General features: G+C 37.9%; 1 non-coding gene across 1 annotated transcript; it reads right to left on the reverse strand.

Annotated features, from left to right (window-relative positions):
- Window positions 1-7976: 7976 nt before the first annotated feature.
- LOC143855566 (small nucleolar RNA R71) lies at window positions 7977-8083 on the reverse strand. The gene has a single exon (XR_013237941.1). It is a non-coding gene; the product is annotated as a small nucleolar RNA R71 (small nucleolar RNA).
- Between the last annotated feature and the right edge of the window lie 5122 nt (window positions 8084-13205).

Here is a 13205-nt window from a genome sequence, read left to right on the forward strand (position 1 = left end):
TTTGTACGTCCTAACCTTTAATGATAAATCCAACCGTTTATTTACCAGGGCCAAAAAGGTCACAAAAACAATAAAAAATTGATGGCCACGTTAAAACAGTGGTGCATTTATAACCAAGCCTACCAAAATTGAGCTCTTTCTATGGTCCTATACAGCAAACCGAAATTTTGGAGAATTTCAGCCGAAATCCGGTAATGAAAAAAGAAAGTAATATTTTATTAATTTTGAATTTTATGCCGAAACTACCAAAATTTCGGCCATAATAAAAAAATTTTCAAAAATGCAATTTTCCAAAATTCAGGCCAAAATTTCGGTCTTAAATTTGGTAATTGCCAAAATTTGGATTTCAGAATTTCGGTTTGATAAAATTTAAAACCATGATCCATAGTAAGTCGTTCATTCAAGGGTCCCATCTTTTTATAGTGCAACGGCGCTATAAAAAAAGAAGAAGAAAAATAAACTTTTTTTTCCTGTCCTATTTTACAAGAACCGAAAATCCAGTATTATAGATTTTAAATAAGTAATATGTTCACCCCCTATTATTCCTCGGGCCAACCCCCCTCTAGTGTATTTATGATAGGGTGTGGAGCCCAATCCCGAGGCCGGTGGCGAGGGACACGAGATCCCACGTCAATCCTCTGAGTTCTCCACAATGAGAAGGAGAGCTCTACCAAGGAACTCTCGAAATGATGCCACTCACAGCATGTGTGGCTATATATGTGAGATACCTCTCAATTCATGGACTAGCCTGTAACCAAGATGTACCTATAACAAAGAAGAGTCGCCATCCAAAGAAGTAGGTCCTGGATCACATGAAATACTCTGTTGCAACGGATAACCACAGATACAAAAGTCGGTGCCTGGTGACGAATGAGAAAGATCTGAAAAGCACTCACAATTCGCCCAAGTGCAAGCACCTGGTCTCTTATGCCATTTTTAATTAATTTTGAAGAGTTTTGGACAAAAATCATGTGAAATGGGATCCAGTATCCCCGAGAAAACGTCTATCTAAGCATGCATGACTCGGGGATGGGCAAAAGAAAATAAACATCCAAATCCTAACTCACCGCATATAATCCTAACCCATCACATATAGGAAAGCAGTAACATCCACATGCACAGCTACAGTTAAGCAAGTAATATAGCAGATACGATAAGCGGGAAAGCAGTAAATATCTACAGCTAAGCGTATGATCATGATAAGTAAGCAGATAAATGTTACAGATAAGCATGTAAATAAGCATGTGAAACTAAACACACAAGGTATAAGCAAGCTAAAAGTAAACACACAAGGAACCAAAGACAAACACACGATAAGCTAAAAGATGCGAGGAAAGAAAGGAATCAGAAAATCGACGGTCTGCGTAAATCCAAAATGCCAGGGAAAAGAAAAGGGGACATACGATAAACTCAGAGAGCGATTCTAAAGGAATCGAGCTCAGTGATCCTGATCCGCTAAAGATCGGACAAGTCTCGCGGTCGTCATAGCCTATCACTGGGCTCAGCGAGGACAATCCCTGTGAAGGAGTCACGCTACGTCGTCACCCGTCCCAAAACCTGATAAAACGTCAAAAAATCGATGAAAACCGAAAAACCACGAACATGGGATGAAAAGAGGGCTCCGAATGACCTAGCAATCACCATCCTTACCCATTATTAGTTTTTGTCTTGAAAGAGTTGAAAATGTTTTATTTAAAAGGTTTGAAAGATTTTTTCGAAAAGGTTTGACTGAACTTGGGATACCGGTCCCAAGCTGCCTAAGTACCCTGTGGAAAGGGATCAAGCCAACGTAGTTCGAAACAGCTTTTCGAAAAACGCTTTTGTACATTTTATGTTTTTTATTGTTTTTGTAGTTTTTATGTGTTTTTATCCCTTTTGATTGGAAAATGGGGTTTTGGCTCAAGAGGTTGCCGTCCGTCATCGCCTAAACCCGAACAAGCATTCCTATAATTGAGGGAATCCCGAAACTCAAAAAAGATCCCGAGGAACATGAGGAGAATGACTCTGAATGAAGAAGAAACCCAAGGAAATGTCCCTATAAGGGATGGAATCCCGAAGCTCGAGTAATATCCCTAGGAACGCGAGGAGAGTGAACCTGAAGAAGAAGAAGAAACCCCCGAACCCTGTAAGAAATAATGATCACGAAGGAGAGGGAACCCCTAAACCCCATGAGAATTGAAGGGACAAGAAAAGAGTCATGAAGGACAAAGGGGTGGCTCAAGAATCATTCCGTCATCGCCTAAACCCAACGGGAAATGCTTTCGAAAATCAATAAGTAACTCAACCCGAAAACCATTGAAAGATCTCAAAGAATCGAGGAAAATCCCTAACTCCGGTGAAAATACCAAACATCGAACATCCCGGAAAATCAAATACTCGAATGTCGAAGTGACTCCTAAGAAAGGGGAAGAAGAGGACAAGAAGAATGTGAGCTCCGAGTAGCCTCAGTCAAAATATAAGGAGTTTACATTCTCCCCGGATCAGAACATGACAGACTCACATTACTTAACAACCCTATGGAAAGGCTTACATCATTTCATGACCAAACCAACGAACTCACCTTATTTGATGATCCAATACATCAAGCCCGCATCATTTAGTGGCCTCAACAGATGGGTCGCCAATATTTGATGATCAAACAAGACAAACCTATGCCGCTTGATAATCAAATAAGATGGATAACAAACATTACCAACACCCTAATTCAACATACCAATGATAATCACAGGTTCAACGCGTGCAACCATTGAAGTGCAAGTAAACAGGGAAGACACCTGTTGGGCTCACTCATTCATGAAAATTGTGTCTCTCAATGCTTTTTCCAGATAGGGTCATGAAATAAAAATCAAGATCAAAATTGAAATTCACAAATCAAAGCCCCTAGAAAATGCAATTAGAACCTGAAGTATATAACCATATTGAAATCAACATCCCTCCAGAAAGGTAAGATATATATATATATATATATATATATATATATATATATATATATCAAAAGAGCAAGATAACCTCAAAACATCACAAGATGCACTACAGCAACATCAAATAATTTTAAGCATTCATCAGATATGATTGTTTTGGGACCTATTCCAGAAGAAACATAAGAAAACAAAGAAGTTTTATTCAAGAATCAATACTGTAAGCCCAATGGTTTTTACCTTGGCATTCCCATCTTGTTTTGATGATTCCAACACACAAGTGATCATTTATCACTAATGTGTTTGTTTATCTAAGTTGTAGATCATGAAAAATTAAGATCAAGGATGCTTGGATTAAAGGCCAAGAAGCCCACATTGGACCACTAATTGGAAGGCCAAAGTCATCAAGCAAGAAGTCATGAAGACTTGAAGACATGAAGAAATTCATATTGAAGACCATTTTTTGTCTTTTAGAATGTAATTGATCCAAACCTAGATTAAGGTTTTTAGAGGCATAATTAAGTTAATCTCACACACCCTAAATAAACAAGTGATTGTATTTGTGTGTTCCAACACCTTGGAACCCTCATAGCAATCCCATCTTGGTTGAGAATTGGAAACCCAAACAGAATTGAAAATCTGCTCTGCATAGGCTTCTCGGAACTCCGAGAGTTTTTCTCGGAACTCCGAGAATTATTCTCGGAACTCCGAGAAATGGTCCAGTAGACTATTTTCCAACTTCTGTGTGTATTCTCGGAACTCCGAGAATTTGCTCGGAACTCCGAGAAATATTCTCGGAACTCCGAGAACACTACAACGGTCGGATTTTGAGCCGTTGGGAATTTTCCAGAAATTACCGTAATGCCACTGAACGGTCATATTTTGTTTTTCCTATAAATATGGGTGTTCTAAACATTCAACACAAGAAATCCTAACACTCTAAAACTTCATTTGAATATCCAAGAGTGAATCAAACTTCAATTGTGCCTCTCATCACCATCTTTAGGATTTGAATCATAGGCTCAAATTTGTACATCCATTTTGTAACCCTTGTGAGGGATTTTTCATTTCTTTCTTTCAAACCTTCGAGTGTTGTACCAGGGCGAGTATTCGGAGAAGCGAAGCCCATTCTCCGTGGTGAGGATAGCCACCGAGGTTAAAGCTATTGGGGTGAGGATAGCCACCAAAGTTAAAGCTATTGTAATTGGCATTCGATCTTCGCCAAGGTTAAAAAGATCAAATAGTGAAGCCATCAACGGGTTTGGTTGGTGGAGTGGAGTAGGCCTCGGATTTGAGGACCGAACCACTTTAAATCTCGGGTGCACTCTTTCTATCTCTTTGCTCTTCTATTTGCATTGCACCATTAGATTTAACTTGAATATTGATTCTTGATCTCTTAATCTTAAAATCGGTTTAAAGGTTTTAAATTGGTAGATTCTATTTCTTAAACAACCATATTCTCCCTCCTCATTGTGTTGCCAATCTAGTATAACTTGGGACCCCCCTACATCGGATTTTCAAATACTTTTCAAAATAAATGGGTGATAAAGAGTTGAGGAATCCAACTAATTTTCTTACAGTTAAACATCGATAAGGCTTTCAAGTTATAAAAAAATAGAAAGAACATAAGCAATGCCAAAACCCATTTAATCATAAACAATATGGACTTGATATAGTTTGTCTCCAACTTTGGGGAACACATAGCCCATATTCCAATCAGAAAAGGAAAACAATTGGATCAACAGTTCATTTATTCCCAGATTTTGATGCTGCCAATATTCCCAATTTCGAAAAATCCTTTGTAGGTCCTTTGCATTTAAAAGAATAAACAACAGATTCGAGGCCTAAGAGACAATGAGATCAAGAACTCAGGCTCAATAAAATTAGGAATTCTAGTCCAAAAGCATAGAAATCCAATACCAGGAGGCTTTGAGATTAAATGAATTTAAAACAAAACTACTGATAAAATTTGTATTCATGTAGCAAGCCTTCATTCAAAACACTAAAAAGAAATAAAATAATCAAACCATCTCAACCATACCATAGGTAATCTAAATCATCATTATCATCGAAGAATTAACACAAAGAAAAAAAACTTCAAGAATTAGCATATTACCCGCAAGCGTGAAATTTTCGGGGGATGATGACATGGTGGTGATGGGGATGCTTCTTGGTTCCATCTTCTTCCCCTCTTCGATTTCCTTCAATAATCCCTAGCAAGAAATTCTCAAACTCTCTCTTTGCAGCTATCACCCCTTTTTTTTTGGAAATCAAAGCTCTCTATCCCTTACTCTGCTAACAAAAAGATGGGGATGATGGCTGACCGGAACGGGCTCAGAGGGGATCGGATTCAGAGGTATATATGCGTATATATATATATATATATATATATATATATATATATATATATATATAGAGAGAGAGAGAGAGAGAGAGAGAGAGAGAGAGAGAGCTGTAGAAATATAATTGGATTTTGAGATGGGTTTGAAGGCAGCAGATGTTGATAGAGGCAACGGTGGAAGAAGTGAAGGGGAAGAAGAAGGTGGGGTAGGATCCTATGGCGGCTTATGAACACATTTATGTGTGAATGATAGTGGTAGGATGCATGCATATTTTATGTTTTAAGCGGTGCTACTAAGGTATTTTTGTTGTTTTTGTTGTTTCAGGGTTTTTATTGGAATTATGAAGGAAATTGAGCTTAACATATGAAAATAGTGAAGAAATGACCAATTTCCATGAGAATCTAAAGTTCCAAGATGCCTTAGTTGGCCGAATTGGCATGATGCTTTAGTAGGATCAAATTGATAATGCCACACCCCCTTATTTTGCTTTGAAAGATGAAATTTCAATGATGGATGATGAAAAACAAGAGAAGAGAAAGGATCTTAATTCCAATGGTTGAGATTGAAATGCTCAAAAGAGGAGAAGGGAATTATTAGTTGTTTATGTGCATTACAAAGGAAGGGTAGAATTGCCATTTGCGAAAGTATATGGCATGGTTGCAATTCATTCGAAAGATAGGGACAATTTGGTCATTTCATGCACATATTCCTCAACTTAGAAACTTCCCATTATTTTTCTACCATTTAGAAAGTTGATTGACAAAATAATTAGAAGGTTTTAGACAAACCTTTGGAAAGAAAAAAAAAGGAAAGCAACCCATGTGTTTTTTAGAAGAGATATAGAAAGCCCATTCAAGCCTTAATCTTGTCATTTCATTTGTTTCCTAAGATTAGCTTTTTAATCTCCACCTTACATCTTTTTCAATCACTTAATTTAGCAACCCTTCTCACCCAAAATCTATATATCAATGTCTCTTGAACTCTCTCTCATCTTCTTCAATTTTTAGTCTCGTCTCGTCGCGTCGCGTCTTCAGCAGTTTTTTTAATTTTTTTCTAAAACTTCAACGGACCATAACTTCTTCGTTTTAGCTCCGATTCGCGCGTGATCGGATCCGTTGGACTCGTATCGATGAGAGGAATCCGATCAAGGCTTGAAGGAAAACAATGATTCAACCATTGAAGGAGAAAAAGAATAAGTTTTTCTTATTTTGCTCTTTATTTTAAATTACAATTTGATGTATTTTTGCTTTCAATTTCAATTAAAGAAGAGTTCTTTTTATTTTCTTTTTCCTTCTCAAGTTCTTAATGGCAATTCTCTTCTTTCTACGTTTTATTTTTGTTTCTTTGACTTTCTTCATGAGTAACTAAATCCTATATACTTAGGGTGTAGATGAAACCATGGGGAAGGAGAAAGGTTTTTAATTAAATTTAATGGTATGGAATTAATGGTTTATAATTGTTGCATACCAATCATTCATGTCATTGGCTTTCTCCTTTCGTATGAGTGATTGCTATGAACATTATAAATATTTATATAGCCTTTAAAATTGGAGTGTGTCTATGATAAATTACTCATGGGCAATGACATCCATTGATCTTATTTCCCATAGACTAATTATCAAATATACAATTCAATACACAAAAATTATTTTAATTAATCAATCTAATCCAAGCCCATGGTGGATTCTAACCCTAAGTAATCTTTTATATTGAATTAAGGTTTTTACACTATTCCAAATTACTTTTGTAATTTTTCAATTTACTTAAGCCCTTAGAATTTTGGTTTTCTAATTAAATTATATAAGTAGTTAAAAGAGATCATTAGAACCTTGGTACACTTTGCCTAAATTAGGATTTTAAATTAAAAAAGATCTTAGTTAAATTTGATTCTTAGATTGATTAGAATATACGCTTATATATAGTGTTGGCTCCGAGGTCAAGTCCACGAAAATCCTGAGTCCATTCCAGGCAACATTATATCATAGCTAGTATTCTAATCGGTACAAGAATAGGATTGACAACTAGATTTATCTTCCCTGAGTTCGACCCGTATTTACACGATCCGTGCACTTGCGGTTATTTAATATTACAAACAAGTTTTTGGCGCCGTTGCCGGGGAAGAGAGTTGTATTAGAATCTTAATTGTTCGAAGTGTTAGATTAGTAGTTATTTTTTAGATTAGTTATATTTTTGTTTTCTTGCCTATCCATCTTTCTTACTTGATTTTCTTGTGTTTATGACCGTAGGTTGGGTGCGGAACTCGGCCAATCGATTAGAAAGAGCAAACCGGTTAGAGACGGTGGAAGACATCGAACCAAATCCAAATCAAATAGTCATGGCGGAAGAACAAGAGCCACCCAAGAGTTTGCGTGATCGGTTCTATCCGGCCCAAACCGCGCAACCTTTTTGCATCAGATTGCCGATTGCACATGGCAATAATTTTGAGCTAAAATCGCAATTTATCTCTTTGCTTCCTCATTTTCATGGCCTCCCTTCGGAGGATGCTTATTTATTTTTGCGTGAGTTTGAAGATGTATGTGCTTTGATTAAGTTGCAACAACTTACCGATGATGCGGTAAAGTTGCGGTTTATTACGTTTTCACTCAAGGATGGAGCCAAAAAGTGGCTCTATGGCTTACCAACGAACTCCATCACCACTTGGGAGGAGTTCGCCGTCGCTTTCCTAAATTTTTTTTTTCCATTACATAAAACTAATAAGCTTAGGAACGATATTTTACAATTCAAACAAAAGCCATTAGAGTCATTTTCTAAGTTTATGGAGAGGTTCAAAGACCTACTCCAAGAGTGTCCTCACCATGGAATTGATTTGTGGCACTTATGCCAAATTATTTATGAGGGCATAGATTACCAAACAAAGCAACTTCTTAAATCCATGTGTCCTAACAGTTTTACATCTTTCACGAATAAGGCCGCGGCATGGAACTTCTTACTTGATTTGGCGAAGAAAACAAGAGAGTGGGAATCCACTCAAGACGGTGAGAGAGCCACTTCAAGTAAGGGATTTCTAATAGAGGGTGCTGTGGCCCATCTTGATAGCTTAATCAAAAGGCTAGAAACAATAGTTGTTAAAGGACCTTCACAAGTTAATCAAATTGCACATAGTGTTTCCATGTGTAATTGGTGTCAAGCCACGGACCATGTCATGGAAGAGTGTCCAACTCTTGCTAAATTTGGTAATTCTAATGAGAATGTGAGTGCTCTTTATGCTAATAATCCTTATTCTAGCACTTATAATCCGGGATGGAGAAATCATCCCAACTTTTCATTAAGTCAAAGTGGGCCATCTAATTTCCAAGGCCAAGTCCAATTCGGCCAACCTAGGCCCACCTTCCCTCCCACTTTTGTTCGGCCATCCCCTTCCCCTCCTACTTTTTAAAACCCCATGATTAATAATGTTTCAAATCAGCAACCGCCGGGTTTTCAAAAACAAGGAGAGTTGGCACGCATAGCTTCCTTAGAAAAAAGCATAGAACTTCTCACTAGCACTTTCATGACAAGCCAACACAACATTGAGAAGCAAATCTCCCAACTGGCCATGGCGTTGCATGAGAGGGAAAAGGGAAATATGCCAAGTCAACCCGTTCCTAATCCAAGGAACGTGAATATGAATGTGGATCAACAGGTACCGCCAAATCAGTTGAATGCCATTCAACCAATTTTGCCGCCGCAAGAGCCCTCCAACGAATGTAATACCGTATATGCTTTAACGAGTGGTAGAGATTACCACAAGGAGGAGGTCAGATCTGAACCTTCTAAAAATGCGCAAGATCTTCCAAAAGAGGTAAGTGAAGAACCTCCCTCCATTGGCTCAGAAGAAGAGCCCAAACAGGTAAGTACAGAAGAGGTAACTTCTCCCCCTGCACGAGATTTCATTTTCTAAAGCTCATTTTCCAAGGAGACTTACTAATAATAAGAAGGTGGATGCCATGGATAAAATTTTAAATGTGTTTAAATAAGTGCAAATTAACATTCCTTTATTAGATGCGATTTCTCATGTTCCTACTTATGCCAAAGTGTTGAAAGATTTGTGTACACAAAAACGCACAACTAATGTGCCCAAGAAAGCTTTCTTGGCCGCAAATATAAGTTTCATCTTGTCTCAACAAATGGTGGCTAAGTATAAGGACCCAGGATGTCTTACTATTTATTGCACTATTGGTAACACAAATATTGAACATGCTCTTTTGGATTTGGGTGCAAGTGTAAATCTCTTGCCTTTTTCTATATTTAAGCACCTAGGATTAGGAGACCTCAAACCAACCACCATCACTCTTCAATTGGCGGATAGATCAATTAAAATACCCAAAGGGATGGTTGAGGATGTGTTAGTTAAAGTAGGTGATTTTTTATTTCCCGTAGATTTTGTTGTGTTAGATACCAAGCCTGTTGCTAATATCAAGGATCAAATCCCTATCATCCTTGGTAGGCCTTTCCTTGCTACTAGCAACGCTTTAATTAACTGTAGGAATGGCCTAATGAAATTATCTTTTGGAAACACATCGGTTGATTTTATGTCTTTAGATTGGGTAAGCAACCGAATTTTCATGAAGAAGTCAATATGTTGCATTCTTTTCCTGATGATATTCTTACTAATTTTGAAATTGATTTTGATGCAGGTTTCCAAAATTGCTTGGAGGAGCTAGGAGGTGATGGAGGAAGCGATTTCTTTGCCGATGCATGTGCCATTCAAAATGCGGAGCCCGTTGGACCACTTGCAACATCTCTTCCAAAGACATCAATCGAAGAAGCGCCACAGTTGGAGTTGAAGCTCTTGCCTTCTCATTTATGTTATGCATTTTTGGGTGATAATTGTACTTTGCCTGTAATAATTGCTGCGGACCTAACCTCCCCTCAAGAGGAGGAACTCATTAAATTGCTAAAAGATAACAAGGAAGCCATAGGTTGGACAATGGCCGACATCAAAAGAATTAGCCCTTCGATTGTGCAACATCACATCCATCTCGTTGAGGGTGCCAAACCGTCACGGGAACATCAAAGAAGGGCTAATCCTGTGATGAAGGAAGCCATCCAAAAAGAGATTTTAAAATGGTTAGATAATGGGATCATTTATCCCATCTCGGATAGCCAATGGGTGAGTCCCGTCCAAGTAGTGCCTAAGAAGTCGGGAGTTACCGTTATACAATCCGCCACCAATGAACTTATTCCTACTCGTATTCAAACAGGGTGGCGGGTTTGTATTGACTACCGAAAGCTTAATGCTGCTACTTGGAAGGATCACTTTCCTTTGCCTTTTATTGATCAAATGTTAGAAAGGTTAGCAGGTCATGAGTATTATTGCTTTCTTGATGGATATTCCGGTTACAACCAAATTCCCATAGCTCCTGAAGATCAAGAGAAAACGACATTCACATGCCCCTTTGGAACGTTTGCTTATAGACGCATGCCTTTTGGGTTATGCAATGCACCGGTAACTTTCCAAAGATGCATGATGAGTATCTTTTCTGACATGGTGGAGACCTTCTTAGAGGTTTTTATGGATGATTTTTCTATTCATGGCTCCACCTATGCCGAATGTTTACATCACTTAAAATTAGTCTTAGAAAGGAGTAGAGAAAAGAACCTTGTCCTCAATTGGGAAAAGTATCATTTTATGATAAAAGAGGGCATCGTTCTAGGACATGTGATTTCTAAAGAGGGAATTAAGGTTGATAAAGCCAAGGTGGATCTCATTGTCCATCTTCCACCGCCCAAAAGTGTGAAGGATATTCGATCATTTTTGGGCCATGTGGGCTTTTATCAGCGTTTTATAAAAGATTTTTCTAAAAATGCTAGGCCTCTTACCAACTTGTTAGCAAAAGATCAAAAAATTGAGTTTTTCAAAGAATGCTTCGATTCTTTTGAGTGTTTAAAAAAGGAGTTAACTACGGCTCCCATCATTCAAGCACCCAATTGGATCGAACCGTTTGAAATTATGTGTGATGCTTTCGACTTTGCAATAGGAGCCGTTTTGGGTCAAAGATTCAATAAATTACCGCATGTAATCTATTATGCAAGTAGAACTCTCAATGATGCACAACTCAACTATACCACTGCGGAAAAAGAATTTCTAGCGGTTGTGTTTGCATTGGAGAAGTTTCGGTCCTACTTGATTGGATCGCATGTGATAATTTATACCGACCATTCGGCAATCAAGTATCTTGTTGGAAAGAAGGATGCTAAAGCTCGCCTCATTAGGTGGGTTTTACTTCTTCAAGAGTTTGATTTGGAGATTAGAGATAAAAAGGATACGGAAAACTTGGTTGCCGAGCACTTGTCTTGACTTCCTAATGCAAAGAATGACGAAGGTCCAATTAATGAAAACTTCCCTGATGAGCAATTGTTTGCTATTTTTAGTGAGCCATAGTATGCAGATATTGTGAATTACTTGGTTATAGGTGCTACACCGGATCATTGGTCCAACCAAGACAAATACCGGTTTCACTCACAGGTAAAGTATTTCTTTTGGGATGATCCTTATTTGTTCAAAACTTGCTCGGATCAGATTGTCCGACGATGTGCGCCCGATCATGAGCACCAATCGATTCTATCTTTTTGCCATGATCAAGCCTGTGGTGGCCACTTTAGTACAAAGAAAACCGTACACAAAGTTTTACAATGTGGTTTCTATTGTTCAAGTATTTTTAGGGATGCTTTTGATTTTTGTAAGGCATGTAGATCTTGTCAGTCATTAGGTAGAGTTACAAAGCGAAATATGATGCCCCTCAACCCGATCTTAGTGGTAGAAATCTTCGATGTGTGGGGTATTGATTTTATGGGTCCGTTTCCCAACTCTTTTGGAAACTTGTATATTTTGTTAGGTGTAGATTACGTGTCAAAATGGATTGAAGCCATTGCTTGCAAATCCAATGACCACAAGGTGGTGGTCAAGTTTCTTAAAGAAAATATTTTTGCGCGCTTCGGTACACCTCGTGCCATCATTAGTGATAGGGGTAAGCACTTTTGTAATAGACCGTTTGAAGCTCTTTTGAAGAAATATGGTATTACTCATAAGTTGGCCACCCCTTATCATCCTCAAATGAGTGGTCAAGTAGAGGTTTCAAATAGGCAAATTAAGCAAATTTTGGAGAAGACAGTAAATCCAAACCGCAAAGATTGGTCCATTAGATTAGTGGATGCCTTGCGGGCTCATAGGAATGCATTCAAGACTGATCTTGGTTAGTCTCCTTACCGCCTAGTGTATGGCAAAGCTTGTCACCTCCCGGTTGAATTGGAACATAAAGCTTTTTGGGCTATTAAGAAACTAAACTTTGATTTGTCTTCTGCAGGTGTTCAAAGGCGATTACAACTTTCTGAATTGGAGGAGTTGCGCAATGAAGCATACGAAAATGCAAAGATCTATAAAGAGAAGACAAAATCTTTTCATGACAAACATATTTTGAGAAAATCGTTTCAAGAGGGCGAAAAAGTGCTTCTCTACAATTCAAGATTGCATATCTTTCCAGGTAAGTTAAGATCCCGTTGGGATGGACTATATGTGGTTAACAAAGTTTTCTCCCATGGTGCGGTCGAGGTTCTAAATCCAAGCTATGGTGAGATTTTTAAAGTTAACGGTCAACGTTTAAAGCCGTTTATTGAGTTGTCAAAACCGAATATGGAAGAAGTCATGGATCTCCATGAACCTTCCTATTCGAATCATGCCTAAACAAATACGGTACGTACCCTCCTTTCTATTTTTAGTCATCATATTTTTCTTTCTATTTTAATGCCTTGAGGACAATGTATAAATCAAGTATGGGGGGGGGTAGCTTTTGGAAACTTTCTTTTCTAATCTTTTCTATAGTTAAAGTTATAAATTTTCTTTTTCTTTTATTTTTGGTATTTTTCTCAAATTAGAAAGAACTTGGTATTCTTAAAAGGAAAGTTGTTTTCCTATTTTAAGAAAGAAAGTTAGTGGATATTTTAA

Source organism: Tasmannia lanceolata, unplaced genomic scaffold (assembly GCF_043159265.1).
Source record: "Tasmannia lanceolata isolate RefF3 unplaced genomic scaffold, GAP_Taslan_0.1 ptg000021l, whole genome shotgun sequence".
NCBI classification, from domain to species: Eukaryota; Viridiplantae; Streptophyta; class Magnoliopsida; order Canellales; family Winteraceae; genus Tasmannia; species Tasmannia lanceolata.